This window comes from Astyanax mexicanus, chromosome 22 (assembly GCF_023375975.1).
Source record: "Astyanax mexicanus isolate ESR-SI-001 chromosome 22, AstMex3_surface, whole genome shotgun sequence".
Taxonomy (NCBI): domain Eukaryota; kingdom Metazoa; phylum Chordata; class Actinopteri; order Characiformes; family Acestrorhamphidae; genus Astyanax; species Astyanax mexicanus.
This window is the reverse complement of record NC_064429.1, coordinates 19,520,867-19,538,571: the sequence shown is the minus strand read 5'-3', so window position 1 is coordinate 19,538,571 and position 17,705 is coordinate 19,520,867. Positions and strand designations below refer to the sequence as shown.

Sequence of the window (17,705 nt, the reverse complement as noted above, 5' to 3'; positions counted from 1 at the left end):
ATTAAATTTGTGTGGAACGTAGTTATGCATTTGACTTATTTTTCAGTGTAGCCTCATTACTTTTAGCCTCATTATTTATTGCAAAGTTAATTATTTCAGCACATATTTTTATTTTATTTTATATTAGTACTATATTGTCTAGATCTCTTCTTGTAAACAATTATTTTGATATTTCTAATATTTCTAGGACACAATCAATTAGGTGCTCCCAATCTTTTCTGTCTCAACAGAACATCATTGTCTAAAATAAACATTATGATTTTGGTTTAGTAATGTTCAATTAAATTCAATATTATTTCTATAGCGCTTTTTACAACAAAAGAAAAACAGCTCCATGCCTCTTATAACAGTTTAACAGTTCATAACAGTTCATTTTAGCTTTAACATTATGAATTTATGATCATTTTTGCATGTTCATTTTTATTTGTTTAATATTAGCTTATCATATTGCTCTGCTCTATTAGGGTGTGATGATTTACAGTACCAGTGTTTAATACTAAAGTCATCCAAACGATGAAGAAAAATGCATAGAACTATTTAGCAAATGATTGTTAATAAAAAACATATTTTATGTTATAGATTTTTTAAATAGGCACCTCTTGCTTAGATGACAGTTTTGCACAGTTTGGCATTTTCTCAGTCAGATTTATGAGAGGAATGACTTTCACTTGTCAAGAGTTAATTACTTGAATTTCTTATCTCTTAATGTGTTTGAGAGCATCAGTTGTAAAGTTGTAAAGAGGTAGAGTTACAGGTATACAGTAAAAAGCTCTATTTAAATAATGTTCTAATCCAAATTATGGCAAGAACTATTCAACTAAGTAAAGGAAAAATGACTTTAATAAATGAGGGTCCGTTAATTTGAGAGATTTCAAGGATGTACCCTTCAGTGCAGACACAAAGACCATCAAAAACTTTAGGATGAAACTGGCTCTCATCAGGACCGCCCCAGAAATTGAAGAGCAAGGATTAGCTTTGTTGCACAGGATAAGTTAAGTGCAACAACAGCAAGTTTATACTGCTTATATTGATACTGGATTTATAACTCAAAGACCGATATTAAGAAATATATTGATATACAGTACTGTGCAAAAGTTTTAGGCACCAAAGCAAATTACAGTAATCCATTTATCTCAGCAATATGAAAGTTTTTTTACCTGAAAAAGCACCACATATGATTTGAACAGATGTAAATAAACATATATATAGTTAAATGTAACAAGGAATTATGTTATACCCTGTGAGCCAAGCTGAAGAACAAAGTGTAGGTCCAGATTTCTCCTGGATGCTCCTCAGCCAGCATGTGTATATGGTCAGTTCCGTCAGCAGCTCACCTGATTTACCACATTTACCAATTTACCAGACCAGGTGTTGATTAATATGATGAGAACTAAAAATAACTCTATAAACACAGATGAGGAGGAGAGATTAGGAGAGGTTTTAAGAAAAACTGTTGTAAAAGCTCTGCTTTTTGTGAATTTGCTGTTTGCATTTATTGTGTTTTCAGTGTTTTACTGAGCTAATAAACACTAACTTCACAGATAAGAAGCTTTTTCTTTACTGAAATTCCCACAGGTGCCTAAAACCTTCGCACAATACTGTATATATCTGTATCTGTATTAGTTTTAAGCCAAATTGCTATTTGCTTTTCTATACAGAGAAAATATAGTAAATAATTAAATAAAAAGAATAAAGAAATGAATAAATAAATAAACAGATAAGTACTTAATTCAGGAGTTCTTATAATCTGAGCCTTAATTAAACAAGTGCTGTGTGCCCAAGCAAAGAAAGCAATTTAAAACACCCACCAGCCTTTTCTTACAGACAGACTTCAGATTCACCATCGTCTGCGGAACGAAACTCTCGCAGTTCCACTTACTTTTTTTATTTTCCTCCTCTGGAGAAAAACAGCCAATAAATTACATTTACTTCTTGAAAGAACACAATTATTGGGGTTACTGTCAGGGTCAATCATGCATCATGGGATATGCTTAAATTATAATGTGTCAGCAGTTGCTAAATTAGGCCCTAATAATGGCTTTCTGCAAGTCAACACTAATGTACGGCAGGCTGCACTGTTCACATTGTTCCCCTCGGGGGGGAAATTGAAATAGAAAAACGAGAAAAAAAAAAAAAAAAAAACGGGAGCCCGGCAAATGGAAAACATTTGAAAGAGTCATGTTCCTGAGACCCAGACTAGGATTCATGCGCTAATATTCTGTATAATCGTGTGTAAATTAGCAAGTGATTTGCACTTAGCACCGCCATTATCTTCCCCCTAATGGATATAGAACTAATTTCCAGGCTGCACAGAAACATTTTAAGGCAAATGCACTTTTCATTGTTTGTTGAGTCAACAGTTTTCTTTACTGGACTGAAAAACACTGTGAAATATGTGGGCTGCATGACAACACGCAGTAATAATGGACAGACGGCAGAACTGTACTTATAGCGTGCATTGTTGTGCAATGAAAGGAGCACATAATACATCTAGCGCTGTAAAAGCTCAAATATATCCTGATTATCTCTGAACATTATAGGAACACTTAAGCTCGTTTTTCAGCGTAATGTTCATCTGCTGCATTTGTAGCAAATATTCTGCACAGAGAATCACTTTGACTTTGAGTTTTCTGTAATTGAAAATGAACAGATACTGTAAGCTTTGGGCTTTGAGTGAAACAAAAAACTCTCTGGAAACTTTAGCTTGGATTTGGCTTGGTAATGCCTTTATCTATATAAGTGTGTAATAACTGTGTAATTAAGCAATAATACACTTGTGGAGTACCAGAGATTGGCAGAGCAGTGCCAATATTACACGTTTTAGCACTCCCTCTATTATTGTGTATTGCTGCTTAATTATGCCACTGTTCCATTATTGTTTATTGTTTATTGAAAGATTTTAAAGAATTAAAGAGGATGAGAAAATGCAATCTGTTTGGTTATAAAAACCCCATCTGAAAGTTAAAATAGTTCCATTGCTGCTCTGTTTGTAGCTGCGCTGTTTGGCTTGTAAGCGCTGCATTGTTGATAGGTTACCTGTATGTGGCAGAGTAATACAAGGAGCGTTTCGGTTACAGTGCATTACAGGCTGATAACGGCACTCATGGAACGCCTCTTAGCGAATCACATTGCAGGGTCATAACTAACTGTGGTATAATTAAGCAATAGTACACGAGAGGGAGTGCTATAACGTGTAATATTGGCACTGCTGTGCTGTGGTTGTAGGAACGAGGCCACAGGCAACGCGCGGTAGATCATCACATCAGTACCAATATTACACGTTATAGCACACCTTCTTGTGTATTATTTCTTAATTATACCACAGTTCCATTATAACTGTTTAATGAAAGATTTTAAAGAGTTAAAGAGGACGAGGACATACGATCTGTTTGGTTATAAAAAACACTCCGCGACTTAAAATAGTTCCATTGCTGCTCTGTTTGTAGCTGCGCTGTTTGGCTTGTAAGCACTGCATTGTTGCTAGGTTACCTGTATGTGGCAAAGTGATACAAGGAGAGCTTCAGTTACAGTGCATTACCGACTGATGACGGCACTCACAGAACACCTCTCAGCCAATCACATTGCAGGGTCAGAACTAACTGTGGTATAATTAAGAAATAATACATGAGAGCGAGTGCTATAACGTGTAATATTGGCACTGCTGTGCTGCGGTCAGAGGCACGAGGTCCGTAGATCATCACAGCAGTACCAATATTACACGTTATAGCATGAACCTCTCGTGTATTATTGCTGAATTATACTACAATTCCATCATCGTTGTTCATTGAAAGATTTTAAAGAGTTAAAGAGGACAAGAAAATATGATCGGTTTGGTTATAAAAAACACTCTGCGAGTTAAAATAGTTCCATTGCTGCTCTGTTTGTAGCTGCACTGTTTGGCTTCTAAGTGCTGTATCATTGTTAGGTTACCTGTATGTGGAGGAGTAATACATGAAGATCTTCAGTTACAGTGCGTCTCAGCCAATCACATTGCAGGGTAGGAACTAACTGTGGAATAATACATTATAAAGTGTGGTAGGCCCCTGGGGTTAGGGGCGTGACCACTGTGACCCGGAAGGAGGAAGCTCACAGAGATACACAGACACGGGGATTAAATGAACTCAAAACCTACCTTTATTGGCTTTAAATGCCCTCCACCACACCCAAAACAACTTAAAGAAACATAACTCAGCCCAATGGGGCTCTAGAGTCCGTAGAAACTAACTTAGTTTAGCTATTAAAGGTCCGTGCGGCCTCAGCCCTCAGCTCCCCAGTCAAAGTTCCTCCCTTCAGTGAGTTTTGTAGCTGTCCCTGCTGGCTGCTTAATCAGTCCGGATGCGGGCCAGCTGGGACACATAGAGCTGTGCGCTCCGGCGTGGGGCGGACCCACAATTCCCCCGCCTCCTCACGCCACAAAAGGCATTACCGCCCACAGTGGACAGCACAGTACAGTGGGTGGTAATGATTGTTACCAGCTGCATCTGGCTAGAACTGTCCATGCACAGAGACAAGTGACTTTGGCAGAAATCACATTCAATACAGTGTTCTTTAGCTTCCATGGTCCAAACCCCAGATTTTTGTTGACCTCATTCTTAGCTCAAAAAAAAGGCTAAAAATTGGAAGGGGTAGTTTGGGAGGGGAACTGGGTGATGGATGGGTTTAGAGGCGGGGCAGAAGGGAGAGCTGATTGGCTCAGTGTGCCTCTGATAGTGGTCAGACTCAGATGGTTGGACATCAACAGGGGCGGGGTTGATCGTTCCACACCGATAGCACAGTTGAACCTGAGAGGGCGCTGCAGAGGTGGAAATCACCACAATAAAAGTGTTTTTTAAAGGTTAGGAAATGTTTATAAAAATTTTAAGCTGGACTGGCATGTTTCATTATTTGTAAGGAACATATTTCAACTTTAATGGAAAAAAAAATGATTTAGAATTTAGTGCCTCTTTAATGCTATATCCCTAAAATGAGATTTTTGCAGGGTGGTATGTCTGTGCTAATCAACCATATGCTACAGATGCAGCAGATGAAAAACGTTGGAATATTCTCGAGAAGAGTAAGAGAGTCTATTCCTAAGAGAGATCCAACTTTGTCTGCTTTTATCAAAAATCCATTGGCCGTGTACACAGTGTAGGCAATTACCCACACAGAATGGATGGCTTGTGTTAAATGGCTTGTGATCAAACCGGTGAAGTGTGAACTCCTATATGTCCTTAATATATGTGCCCACACACATCCCTGCTCTCCAAACTCCTGCAGTGTGCTCCTTCTCCTGATCACAGAACAGTTATAATTGGTTTCTTATAGTTAACTTCACCTGCCACTTATACAGTAGACACATGGCGAACATACTTCCACACAGATGTTCACCATGAGTAACATCTGATCTAATGGTGAAGCTGAGCTTTAATTAGTGTTCAACCTAAACATGCAAAAAACAACTGATTGTGCTTTCAGCTTATAAAGAATCATTCTTTATTTTGGTTGAGTTCCAAAATGTATTTTTGTATTTGTATTTGTATTTTTTTCAGCTTTACACATATACACACAGAATTTATATATAATGCTATATGATGATTAATTTACAATCACCATCTGCTGTTATTATATAGATAAACATGTCTTTTATTGTGTTAATGTCTTAAATTTTTATTTAATTTAATATGTATTATCATAAAAAAACTGGAACAGTTTGCAGCTAATTTTTTCCTAATCAAAGATGTCAGTTTTAGGCTAAATTTAAACATATAAAATTAAGTATAAAACTTAATAATTTTATTTTTCCATTTACTTTTGTGACGAAGAAATTTATCTCTTTCGTTTTTTTCATTTCTGCCTTTTGCTAACAGAATAAAAAAAATGATCTATCTCTTTTTTTAATTTTTTTTTTTTCATTTTTGCATCTTGTAACAAAAATCTGATGATATAATGCAAATTACTTTTGTTGGAAAAAGTTGAAAAAATCTGAAAATTGAGAGAATATATATATATTTTATTTCATTTTTTCTGAAATTCTAATTGTGAGAATCAGAAATAATAATAATAATAATAAATAGAAAATTGGAAAAATGGATGTAATCCCATTTCTTCTATACTACACCAAATGGTAAGAATATCAGTACAGCTGTGCAAATAAGCATAGTGCAAGTGAGCAGATTGTAAAATCCAGTCAGTACAGTTCAGCGAGTGAGGTTTGGAGACTCAGAGGTGTCCACTGTGGTTAAGGAGTGCTACAGCTCTATGGAAGAAGCTGTTAGCGTGTCGTGTTGTGCTGGTTTTGATGGTCTAAAGCCTTTTGTCAAAGGGGTAGAGTCTGGAAGAGGGGATGTGCTGGATGCGAGGGGTCAGTCGTGATTTTGCCAGCGCGCTTCCTTACCCTGCTGGTGTAGATCTCCTGAAGCTTTGGCAGGTTTACACCATTTATCCTCTCTGCTGACCTGCAGTTTGGCTTGTTCTTGTGAGGTGGAGGAACCAAACCAGATGGTTATGGATGAGGTGAGGATGGACTCGATGATCACTGTGTAGAACTGGATCATCAGGGTCTGCAGAAGGTCAGATTTCTTGAACTGTCTCAAGAAGAACATTTATCAGTTATTTTTTCTGATCATTTCAGGCTAAATTTGAACATTGAAAACTGAGTATGAAACTTTTGCGAAGACATTTTTCAAAACTTTAGTTTTTCATTTCTGCCATTCGCTAACAGAATTGAAAACAATATTCTTACAAAAATCTGATGATATAAATGCAACTTACTTTTGTTACAAGATGTAGAAAAAAAATAAAAATCCTGAAATTTGAATTGTAAGTTGCAGAAAAAACCTAGAAAATTTGAATTGATGAAAATCCATTACTTCTATACTACACAAAATGCTAAAAGTTAAATAATAAATAGGGTTTTACCCTCAACATTTTTCTATTTTGGAATTTATCCCTAAATGGTCAAACAATTGAATTGATAGCCGTTACCCGCGGTTACGGTACCCAAAGGGTGACCCATCATTCTGCCAATCAGCCTACCAACTTTTATCTTCACAATTATCTTCACTTAAATACTCATTGATTCATTACTCTTTGTGTCTGTTTGTCATTTGACTTGGCGAAGTATTGCCAAAATTCCTAGTTACATACACAGTGTTTCACTTGTTTGCATCTGTCTCATTAGTGGTCTCAGTTTGTTCAAGTTTTCTCCTTTTTAATTTTACCATTGTTTTCGTCTGCCTTTGTTTTGTCTACCTTTGTTTATACGTTTTTTTTTAGGCTAGCTCTGTTTACGGTTTACAGATTTTTTTTTTTTGCTTTGCCGATGTCTGATTTGGTCCCTGCATGCTGTAGAACTGCTGACTGAGTGAAAACTTAACCAAGATAGGTTTTTACCTTTTTATCTGCAAGCATCAGACCAGTCCTTCAAACTGTATAACTCAATAGCACTTTCTTCCAATACCACTATTGATTGTAAAATCTTTCATTTCACCCGACATCAAAAGCACTATTTTCACTGTGTCTCACCTCACTTCACTTCACTACACTTGAGAGCTTACATAAAGATGTAATCTTTTGTTACAGTGTAATGTGACAAAATCATTGTATTCATTATAAATTGAATGCATTGAATGCATTTTTTGGCCTCAACATCCTGACATAATTCACTAATTTTCCAGAACCTTGTGTTGTTTTGTTTTCCATTTTGTTAGCATTTTTTTTAGTTCAGTTTAGTTTTACCTCACAAAGGACAATCTGTGGTCCATTTTTGTTTTTTATTAAGTATGACTATTCAGAGAATGTGCAAAAATGTAACGTCCTCATATGAGGACTCAAATGAAGATTTACATTATCCCTGTAGACAAATCCAGTAAGACCATCAAATTCAGACAGTCAGATACCTTATGATGGGCAAGAGCCTAGTTGGACATCCATTTTATCCAGCTAGAAAAACAGAGAAACTGAAGATATTGAAGACTTTGTGGGACATTAATAAAAAAATATAGAAAATAAATGTATACATGGGAAACAATGAGCTATATATATATATATATATATATATATATATATATATATATATATTATATGTTGATCTCCACTCCTGCGGTGAGTGATATATCCTTCACTGTCATTCCTTTAGTATTCTGAAGTCAGAATATAAATCCTACATGCTAATAAGAGCCTTCAGTGCTGAGCATTCGCCCTTGAGGGATACCATTATGTTGCAACTGCTCAACAAAGTCACACTGTCAGTCTTCGTCCTCCTGCATGACTTCTTCATCACCTATCCTGCATTTCAGACTTTCCCTTTAATTAACTGAAGGGGTTGCAGCAGTCAGTGACGTTTATGCTGCTGGATAATGAACAATAATTTGGTTTCCTTGCAGAGGAACACTATTCTTTTAGTTCTTTACAAAGACATCCAATTTCTTCAGGCTTTTGGGACACAGTCTTATTTCCGCTGGACCTGAGGAGAGACCAAAGCAGGCTGTGGCCTTACAGAAGGACCAGGCTGGTATGGATAATTGGTGCAAGTGTAGAAACAAGGACAGAGCCTGACTGGAGGAACAGAACCTTTATTTATCGAGCGCTGCAACAGTTTCAGCTTGGAGGGTCTGGGGATTTTTGCACCATAGTGGGAAGAATTGGTGTTTTGACAAAGTTGGCACAAATCCATCCTCTAAGAACAAACTGTCCTTTGGCTGTTCTTTGGGCAGATTTGGATCAATAGTGGTAAGCCCTGCATCAGATTTCTCAGGGACATTACACTCACCTTGACAGTGTGTGACAAAAAAAACAGGTGGACATGACAAAATCTAGGGTCGACTTTTATTGTCTCCTAGACATTATTTTAAAATTTGTGTAAAAAGTGAAGCCATAGACCAGGGGTCGGCCAGAAGTGGCCTGCAGGCATAAAAACTTCTGGCCTGTGAGATTGTTTGAAATATAATGAACGAGAACTGTTTCTCTGGTGAGTTTTTGTTTATATTCCTTCTCTTTTATTGTCTCTCTCTCTTTCTCTCCCCCGCTCTCTCTCCCTCTTTTTTAGATATTATGATAAAGTCAAAATGATCTAGTATGCCAGACCTAAACCTCACTCAAAAAAAAAAATATATATATGATTTCAATTCAAGTCATTGACACCACTAATATAATTAAATTTTGATAATCTAATGCTGATATTTCCTAACAAGAACTCAAACACTGAAATGCATCCAGTTATATGCTTATGAAAAAAAAAATATATATATATAGTTTAAGCAGTTAAAGTAACTTTGTAAATTTGTTTGTAATAAAGCACCACAATCAAGCACATTGGTTGTTTGTTCCAACAAGATCTAAAAGATGGAGCCTCTCATGATGACAGTGGGAGAGAACCCTGGTTTAAGTATTTAATAAAAGAGCTCGAGCTCTGTTACAACATTCCATTCCAAAAAAACAAAACATGATTATAATGAAGTGATTCTTGTCATGAAGTTAATAAAGGTGAGGTACCAACCGTACCGAAAACATACAGAAAACGTACCGAACAGTACTGAACCGTGTGATGTTAAATGGTGATGAATTAGCAGCTGGCAATTACTTATTATTATTATTATGATTATTATAACAGCCCTTTTTTATTTAAACTAGATGGCTAGCTGTGCTACTCTGCTTCTACACTATTAATATCCTGTTTGATGAGACTAGACTACTTACTAGTGCTACGTAATGTTTTTGCAGAGTGGGATATCTGTAATTGAAGTTCAGGACTATTTAGAAGCCCTAGTAGGTTATGGGCTCTTTGACAAGACCAAACTTGTGCTAAAAAACAAAACCATGTTTTTGCAGAGTGGGATATCCGTAATTGAAGTTCAGGCCTATTTACAGGCGCTAGCAGGTTAAGGGCTAATTGCATGAATTCTAGCAAATTTCTGGCATGTTATCGTAGTGATTTTTTTTTTTCAATCCCCCGGTCAGTATGGCTCGAGTAAGTCTGTGACAAACAACAGCTTGCACTGTGGCAGCTCCACTGATGCATGGTACAATAGTGCACGGAGGCGAATCATTACAGCAGTGCTAGAGAGTGCTAGTTTCCGCTCTTTCTGCTGATGAGCTCCATGCAAGTCTCTCTGCGGCTAATCAGAGGGCAGCTCGGCGGCCGCGCAGTCACACAAGCAGATGGCAACGGAATGGACAGGGAGATATGAGAGAGAGAGAGAGAGAGAGAGAGAGAGAGGGAGGGAGGGAGAGAAAGAGAGAGACAGAAAAGTGGGAGGGTGAAATGGAGGAGGAAATCATGGCAGCATGGATAAGCTAGCCATCTCTTCTGTCTGGAGCTGCCGTGGGAATTCAGCAGTGACCAGAAGCTCTACGGGCTGACAGTTTGTCTCCATCTAACCAGACCCTGAGCCTGAATCAGTGGACTAATTGGACGCTGTCAGCCTGCCTGGAGATATGATTTCAACCCACTGCACCAATGTTGGTTTTGGGCAGATGCCACACAAAGGAAGGAAAACTGTCAGTTTAGTGTTGCTTTGTTTCTCTGTTGTATTTTTTAATTAGCTGAATTCGACCGCCCAAAACCGGTCTGCGTTATTAATCCAACGGTGAGGCAGAAAATCAAAGGCACTTCTGTCCTTCATTAACGCAAATTAAATGTTGAATTTAGTGTCTTGCTGGAGAAACAGCAATTCTCAGAATTTGGCAAAAGGAAACATGGGGAGTGGAGGTCCTACATTGTAATCGAATACCTAAATCATCCAGACTATGAACACTGAAAAAAATGCTGAGTAAAATTTACTTTAAAAAAGGTTTCGCAAATTTCTGCATTTGCTTTTTTTAAGTAAATTTAATTTCAGATAAATTTAAGTAACTTCAACTCAGTTTCAAGACTTAAATATTAAATAGAGTACATAAGTGAACTGAACTTCAGTCAATCCTTTCTTTTAGTAAACGTAACTTAATTTATTTTTGCTGAATCAATCCTTTCTTTTAAAACATTCTTGAGACAATACATTACACAATACATTGTTGAGACAGTTTGTATAATATGTGTGTTTTAACTAAAAATATTGAAATACCAGGAATTACAATACATTATCTATCATACTTTATTATTTGAGAAATACTTCACAATGATCGATCAAACAATAGGTTTATACACAAACAGGAGCGATAAACAAACGGGTGAGACAAATTAGAACTCTGGGGATGATGTGCATGAGAAACGCTTATGATTGTGGATTGTGGATTTGAAGTACAATGGACAGGTGAGTCCAGAGTTCAGAAAGTGTGATAGCAGATGTTTCACTGAGGATATGCTACCTAGCATAGGGTTGAGACAAAGAAACAAAGAGACAAAGAGGTTTGTTGACCGAGAAAGAAGTTCGATGAGGGTGTAATGTCTAGCTCCCCATACCTTGTATGGTTCAGAGCACACTCTACAGTAACAGTGTTTGCAAGGGCAATTTTTTATTACAGTATGCAACTTTGGGAGGTTGGCAATACTTCGCAATGGTAAATATGATATAGGTATATATGCAAACAGGACTGTTAACAAACGGCTGAGACAGATTAGAACTCTGGGGATGATGAGCATGAGAACTGCTTATGATTGTGGATTGTGGATTTGAAGTACAATGGACAGGTGAGGGAGGTGAGAAAGTGTGATATCAGATGTTTCACTGAGGATATTCTATCTAACAATGGGTTAAGACGAAGAAGCAGAGGTTTGTTGACCGAGAGAGAAGTCTGATGAAGGTGTGAATCTGCCTTAAGCCCCCAGGTCCCCGGAGCCTTGTGTGGTTCAGAGCCCACTCTAATAGTGTTTGCAAGGACGTGGCAGCAGGGAAAGCATCTCTATTACACAGCCCAGGTTGCATGGCAATAAAATTTAATAAGGTGGCACTTAGGCTAATGCAGTCGCATCTTCAAAAAAAGAAAAGAAAAAAAAACAAGAAAAGGCCGCCCGGATGATCCGAGTTAGAGCCGCAGCTCAGCAATACCTTTGCGTCTACACCCATCATCCATGTCATTACTGAGTTACTTGGTGGATGTGACCCTGATGTCGATGGGAAGATGTCTTGTAGGAATTAATGCATTGCAGGATGGAGCAGGATGCTGCAGTAATGACAGTGTGAATGTGAATTTCTGAAGGACCTTTGCTTGACATGTTATAATGGGCTTCTCCGCATAGCTTTGAAATCTCCTGGATTCTCAGCACATCAGTCTCTAGAGGTTACTCTCAGAATAGAGTAACAAAGGTTAAAAAAATCTCAATAATAGTTCGGAGATAGTTCTGCAGATGCAAAACACCTTGTTCAACTGAGAATTACCAGGCAAATTCAAGCTGTCAGGGGGGCTGCAGTAACTCAGACTCTGAGACTCTGATGCTGATAAGCATCTCAGAACAAATAACATGTCAAAACTTGAGGGAGAAGAGCTACAACAGCAGAAGACTATGTCTGGTTTTGCCTTTGCCAGCCAAGAACAGAAAGCTGAGGCTGCATTGGAAACAGATTCACCACAACTGGACACCACAACTGGAAAAAACATAGTCTGGTTGCAAAAAAATAAATGTAATTTAATGAAGTTTAATAAGCAAGAGCTGACACACACTGTAAACCTTAAAAAGAAAGCCAGGGTTGAATGCCAAATGAACACACAAACAAAAGGAGACAAACCAATAAGGATAAATGAACAAACAGTAACAGATTGGAACCAGACGAAACAAAAGAGTTGGCAATACTTCGTAATGTTGATTAAAGAGAATAAGGATATATACATGCAAGACAGATAATAAACAGAGGAGACAGTTTAGAACTCTGGGGATGATGAACATGAAAACAGTTCATGATTGTGAATTGAAGGACAATAGACATTTAAGGGAATATTAGCCTGTTTGAATAGTGTTGCCTTGTTAGAGTTTGGCAGAACAAGAGCTCAAAAGAATGAAAGAGTTTCTCTGTAAAAAAAAAAAATGCAGGAATTTTGTGATGGCATCATGTCAACATGAACCATAATAGGGCTGATTTTAGAGCATAGTGAAGGCCTTAACCAGTATCAGTGTTCCTGATATTGTTCCTAAGAAGGTCACTTACATTGCTATTTGCTTAAGAATCAATGTTTATTTTGAATTGGAGCTACAGTGCCTTAAAATCACTGGTTTTTTTTTTCATTATTTGAAATAAAAAATCTACATTATAGATTATATAAGAATAAGCAAGCAAAAAAATAAGCATTGCTAATCTATCAATAAAATTTAGATTTGAGTGTTAAGAGTTCAAATAAGAAGATAAAGAAGTTACAATAAAACGTAAGATAAACAAGTCTATTTCACACAGACCAGGACCAGGAGAGACACACTCTGATTGGTTTTATCAGTTCAAACAGTTTATTAAGAAAGGGGATAGGCATAAAAGGAATGGGATTTGCATATAAGAAAGGGAATAGGCATATAAGGAGAGTCTAGGGCAAACATATCAGGAAGTAGAGGAGTAAGCAGGGTCGCTACACAGGTAATCCAGCAGAAGGGGAACAGGCAAGAGAATAGTCAAAAACAAATGGCAGTCTGCAACTAGAAAAACAAGCAATAAACTGGTGAAGTCAAAAAGGGTAAACGGAAATACAGAAATGGGTCAAACATGAAAAGCCAATGAGTAAAGAGAAGCGCTTCTTAGAAGAGTTAGGGTACCTAGATTTACACTCAGCACCATGAAAAAGCAAACTGAGGGGTACTTATACTAAAAGTCTGGGTGCTAACAATCAAAAGCTATGCGAACTGGAACATGATCTGATGAGTCATCGCAGTCCTGAGTGTGAGAATGCTGGGAAATGGAGTCTTTGTGTTATTCAAAGTCCAAAGCAGACAGACTGACAGCATCAGGGCTGACAGTCTAAAAAAATATGCTAAGCACTGCCACTATGATCAGGAGATTGCCGGTTCGAATCCTGTTCATATAGCTTGCCATTGGCTAAGGGTGATGTTGATCAGCACAGGGCATCTGTGAGCTGATGTATCGGAACTGAGTCACTGCGCTTTCCACTGAGTGCGCTGTGATGCTACTCGTTAACGCTGCATCAACAGTTCAAAAAGAGGCCGTGGCTGACTTCACATGTGTCGGAGGAGGCATGTGTTATTCTTCACCCTCCTGGTGTTGAGTGTTGGGTCATCACTAGTGATAGGGGGAGTCCTAATGAGTAGGTTGAGTAACTGGCCTTTTAAATTGGGGAGAAAATGGAAAAAATAGAAATAAAATTATAAAAAAGACTTAATGACTGTTTATATAATAAAACCACTGGAATGTAAACATTTATTATATATGTGTTTTTTTCTCATGCACATGGTGACATATGTACCACTTCTTTCTCTAAACAGCAGCATCAGCAGAAACTGAGCAAACAGGCAGCGCTGAGGTAAAAACAGAGGCAGAGGCAAACGTGCTGCTCCATATTCTAGCAGTTATTGGTTATTTCTATATTCCTTTCTCTCTTTCTCTCTCTCTCTTTACCTCTCTCTCACACACACACTTTCTTCATGTTCATCTTTGACACAGTTGGGCTACCCAATCAGAGCATTGAAATGAGCTGTGAGCGTGATGCCTTGCTGGTAGAGCTGCCGTATTTCGCGTCTGGGAAACAATGCTAGTCGGAGAGCATTGTGGGGGAGGGGAGAGTGAAGGTTCGGAGGCAGGCCTAGGTCTGTATTCTTCAGCACCAGCTGTGCCCGTACTTTATGCATGCAGCCATGCACAAACAACAGATGGGGCTCCGTCTCCAGTTTGTTATTTAATGGTGCCAGTGGTTTTTGCTTCCCTTTCCATCCTTATTATCCTGCCGACAGCTCGGTTCCGCCATTTTGATTCGAGAACGGATGCGTTTCCCTGTTTACTTAGCGGGGAGCACATCAGAAATCAACCACCTCTGTAATAGAGAAACGAGGGCCCTGGAGGACACTGGGAAACTAACGGGCAAGTCCAACCTACTGTGATGACCCTTGTAGGGTCATTTCTTGATTGTACTCTGACAGGATTCCACCTGTGCAACAAGTTGTGACCAGTCGTGAAATTTCCTGTGCCGCTAGTGCCAAAACCCGGCTGCCTAGTCTAATATGAAAATCTGCCTGTATCGCTTGTACCAACAGCCCTGTTGCCTAGTATAAAACGGCAATCTGCCCATGCCACATGTGCCAAGTTGTGAGGATCTGCCTGAGGTTGCCTGAGTCGCTTGTGCCAACACTCTGCTCATGCCACTTGTGCCAATGCTTTGGTTGCTGAGTATAATATGGGAATCAACACAGGACATTTGTGCCAACACTCTGGTTGCCAAATGTAAAACGGGAAATGCCGCCACACCGCTTGTGACAAGACCCTGTTTGCTAAATACAACAGAGAGCCGTATATGCCAAGACCCTTGTCCCAACACTCCAGTTGCAAAGTATAATGTGGGAATATGCCCATGCCATTTGTGCCAATGCTCCGGTTGCTGAGTATAATGTGGGAATTGGCCTGCTCTGCTTTTGCCAACTCGTTTGTATCAATACGCTGGTTGCCAAATATAATGTCTTTTGTCTCTTGTGCCAACACTCTGCCTAAATCTGCCCATTGCACTTGTGCTAATGCTCTGGTTGCTGAGTATAATATGGGAATCGGCCCAAGACATTTGTGCCAACACCCTAATTGCAGCGTGTAATATAAGAATCAGCCCATGCTGCTTGAGACAAGACCCTGGTTGCTGAGTACAGTATAGAGCTGCATGTGCCAAGAACCTTATCCCAACACTTTGGTTGCAAAGCATAATGTGGGAATCTGCCCATGCCACTTGTTCCAATGCTCCGGTTGCTGAGTATAATTTGGCAATCGCCAAATCGCCAAATCGTCAATTATTAAGGAAATATCCACAACTAATTTGTCTAGACTAGAATCAGAAAGATAATTCAAGATTAGATAAGTTTAGACACCTAGGAGTAAAATGTTACTGTATGAATTCTTTAAAAAGACGATTCTTCAGTCGGCAGCAGTCAAAGAAAGCAAATAACTGCTGTTCTAAGACCTTTAAGTTTGTTCCACCACCTTAGTACTAGGACAGAGAAGAGCTGGGATGTCTGTCTACTGTGGGATTTGAGGGATGGTGGTTTGAGCTGAGCCATGATAGAAGTTCTAAGATCTTTTGGTGTTGATCTGGTTTTGTTTTGTTGGGTTATGCCCTTGAACTCATGCTAAATTAAAAATTTTAAATAAAAATGTAGCATCAACTGAATCATTAAATTCAATTGAACTCTGTATGTTTGACTGAAAGAACGTACTGAACGAAACAGAATGAACTTATTTCAATACCCAATTACCATCTGCAATTGTTATCTTCCACAATGACACAACAATTAGCACAGCAACAATTCCGAAAAGGAAAAAAAAAACGCTCACAGGAAGCTCGTCCAATTGTCGCCATGCTGACAATAAATTGTCCTCTGCATGTCCAGACACGAGGTCTTAGTCATTATACAGCAGACAGATACCACATGGTGAGACTATTTTAGCGCTGGTGGCTGGCAGGATAAGTGATTGCTGGATGGCTAGTAGCGAAATGAATGAGGCCGCTAATCAAGCCGAGAGCGAATTAGACCTTGATAATACACAAGAGATAATGAGCGATGCACGGCTCCACCATCGGCCCGGGCGATGACACCTGCCCAGCCAAGCGGATCCACCAAATAGACCGTAATGAAATGAGAATGTGTTCCATCACCATTAGCATGAACACCCTCCAGCATGCCAAGGAACTCGGAGTCGGAGGAGCCCATATGCTAAGGTGCACGTACTGTACGATAGGCGTAGGGTATGATGGGGGTGTGAACATGACTCTACTGTATAATAGACTATGGCGAAGGCAAGTGGTTCTTAAGTATTATGGAATATGATGTAGATGAATATTTTACAATTTATCCATGACATATGAATCTATTGCAAATGTTCCCAATTTTAGTTTTTTCATATTGACCTATTGTTTCCCTATTTTGTTTCATAATACAATACTTTGGTCTTAATCTTATAACAACCCAATTTCTTCAGTAGTTCTGCGAGTGCTGTACGGCTCAGACAAGCCTCCTTTTTTATTTTATCATCTTAGCAATAACTTAATTACTGCACTATCACAGACCTCTAATTCAGACATTCAAACATTTTGTTTTTATTCTCCAAAGAAATGGAACAGTTTCCCACCAGTTGAGATCAGACAAACAGTATTAAAATAGGTTAAAAAAGCAGCTGAAGACATATTTTTATTTTCATAACTTTGTTTTAATAATTGAGCCATTTGTAGGTATCGATTTATATGCATGCATTTATGTTTTCTTTTTGTGTTTTATGTTTTGATTTTTTTATGTTATCATTTTGTCTTTTGTTTGTATTTATTTTAATATATCACAGTCACAACATTTTGTAATTTTACTTGATATTATTATTTTATGTGCCATTTTTACAGTTTTACTATTATCATTATGTTGTGTTATTTTCTATTGTCTTATCTTATTTGTTAATTTTACTTTACTTTTACTGTTTTTTCCTTTTCCATTTTTCTTTTTTCTGATTACCTGTCTGTATGTACAGCACTTTGGGCTGCATGTTAATGTATAAAATGTGCTTTACAAATAAAGTTAATTATTATTATTATTATTATTATTATTATTATTATTATTATTATTATTATTATTATTATTATTATTATTATTATTGTTTATATTTGGAGCAGTA

At 38.0% G+C, this 17,705-nt stretch overlaps 1 protein-coding gene across 2 annotated transcripts in view; it reads left to right on the top strand.

Moving 5' to 3' along the window:
• Nucleotides 1-17,705, top strand: part of tmem8b (transmembrane protein 8B) — a 280,766-nt gene that overhangs the window by 108,765 nt on the left and 154,296 nt on the right. The gene's annotated exons all lie outside the window — the stretch shown is intronic.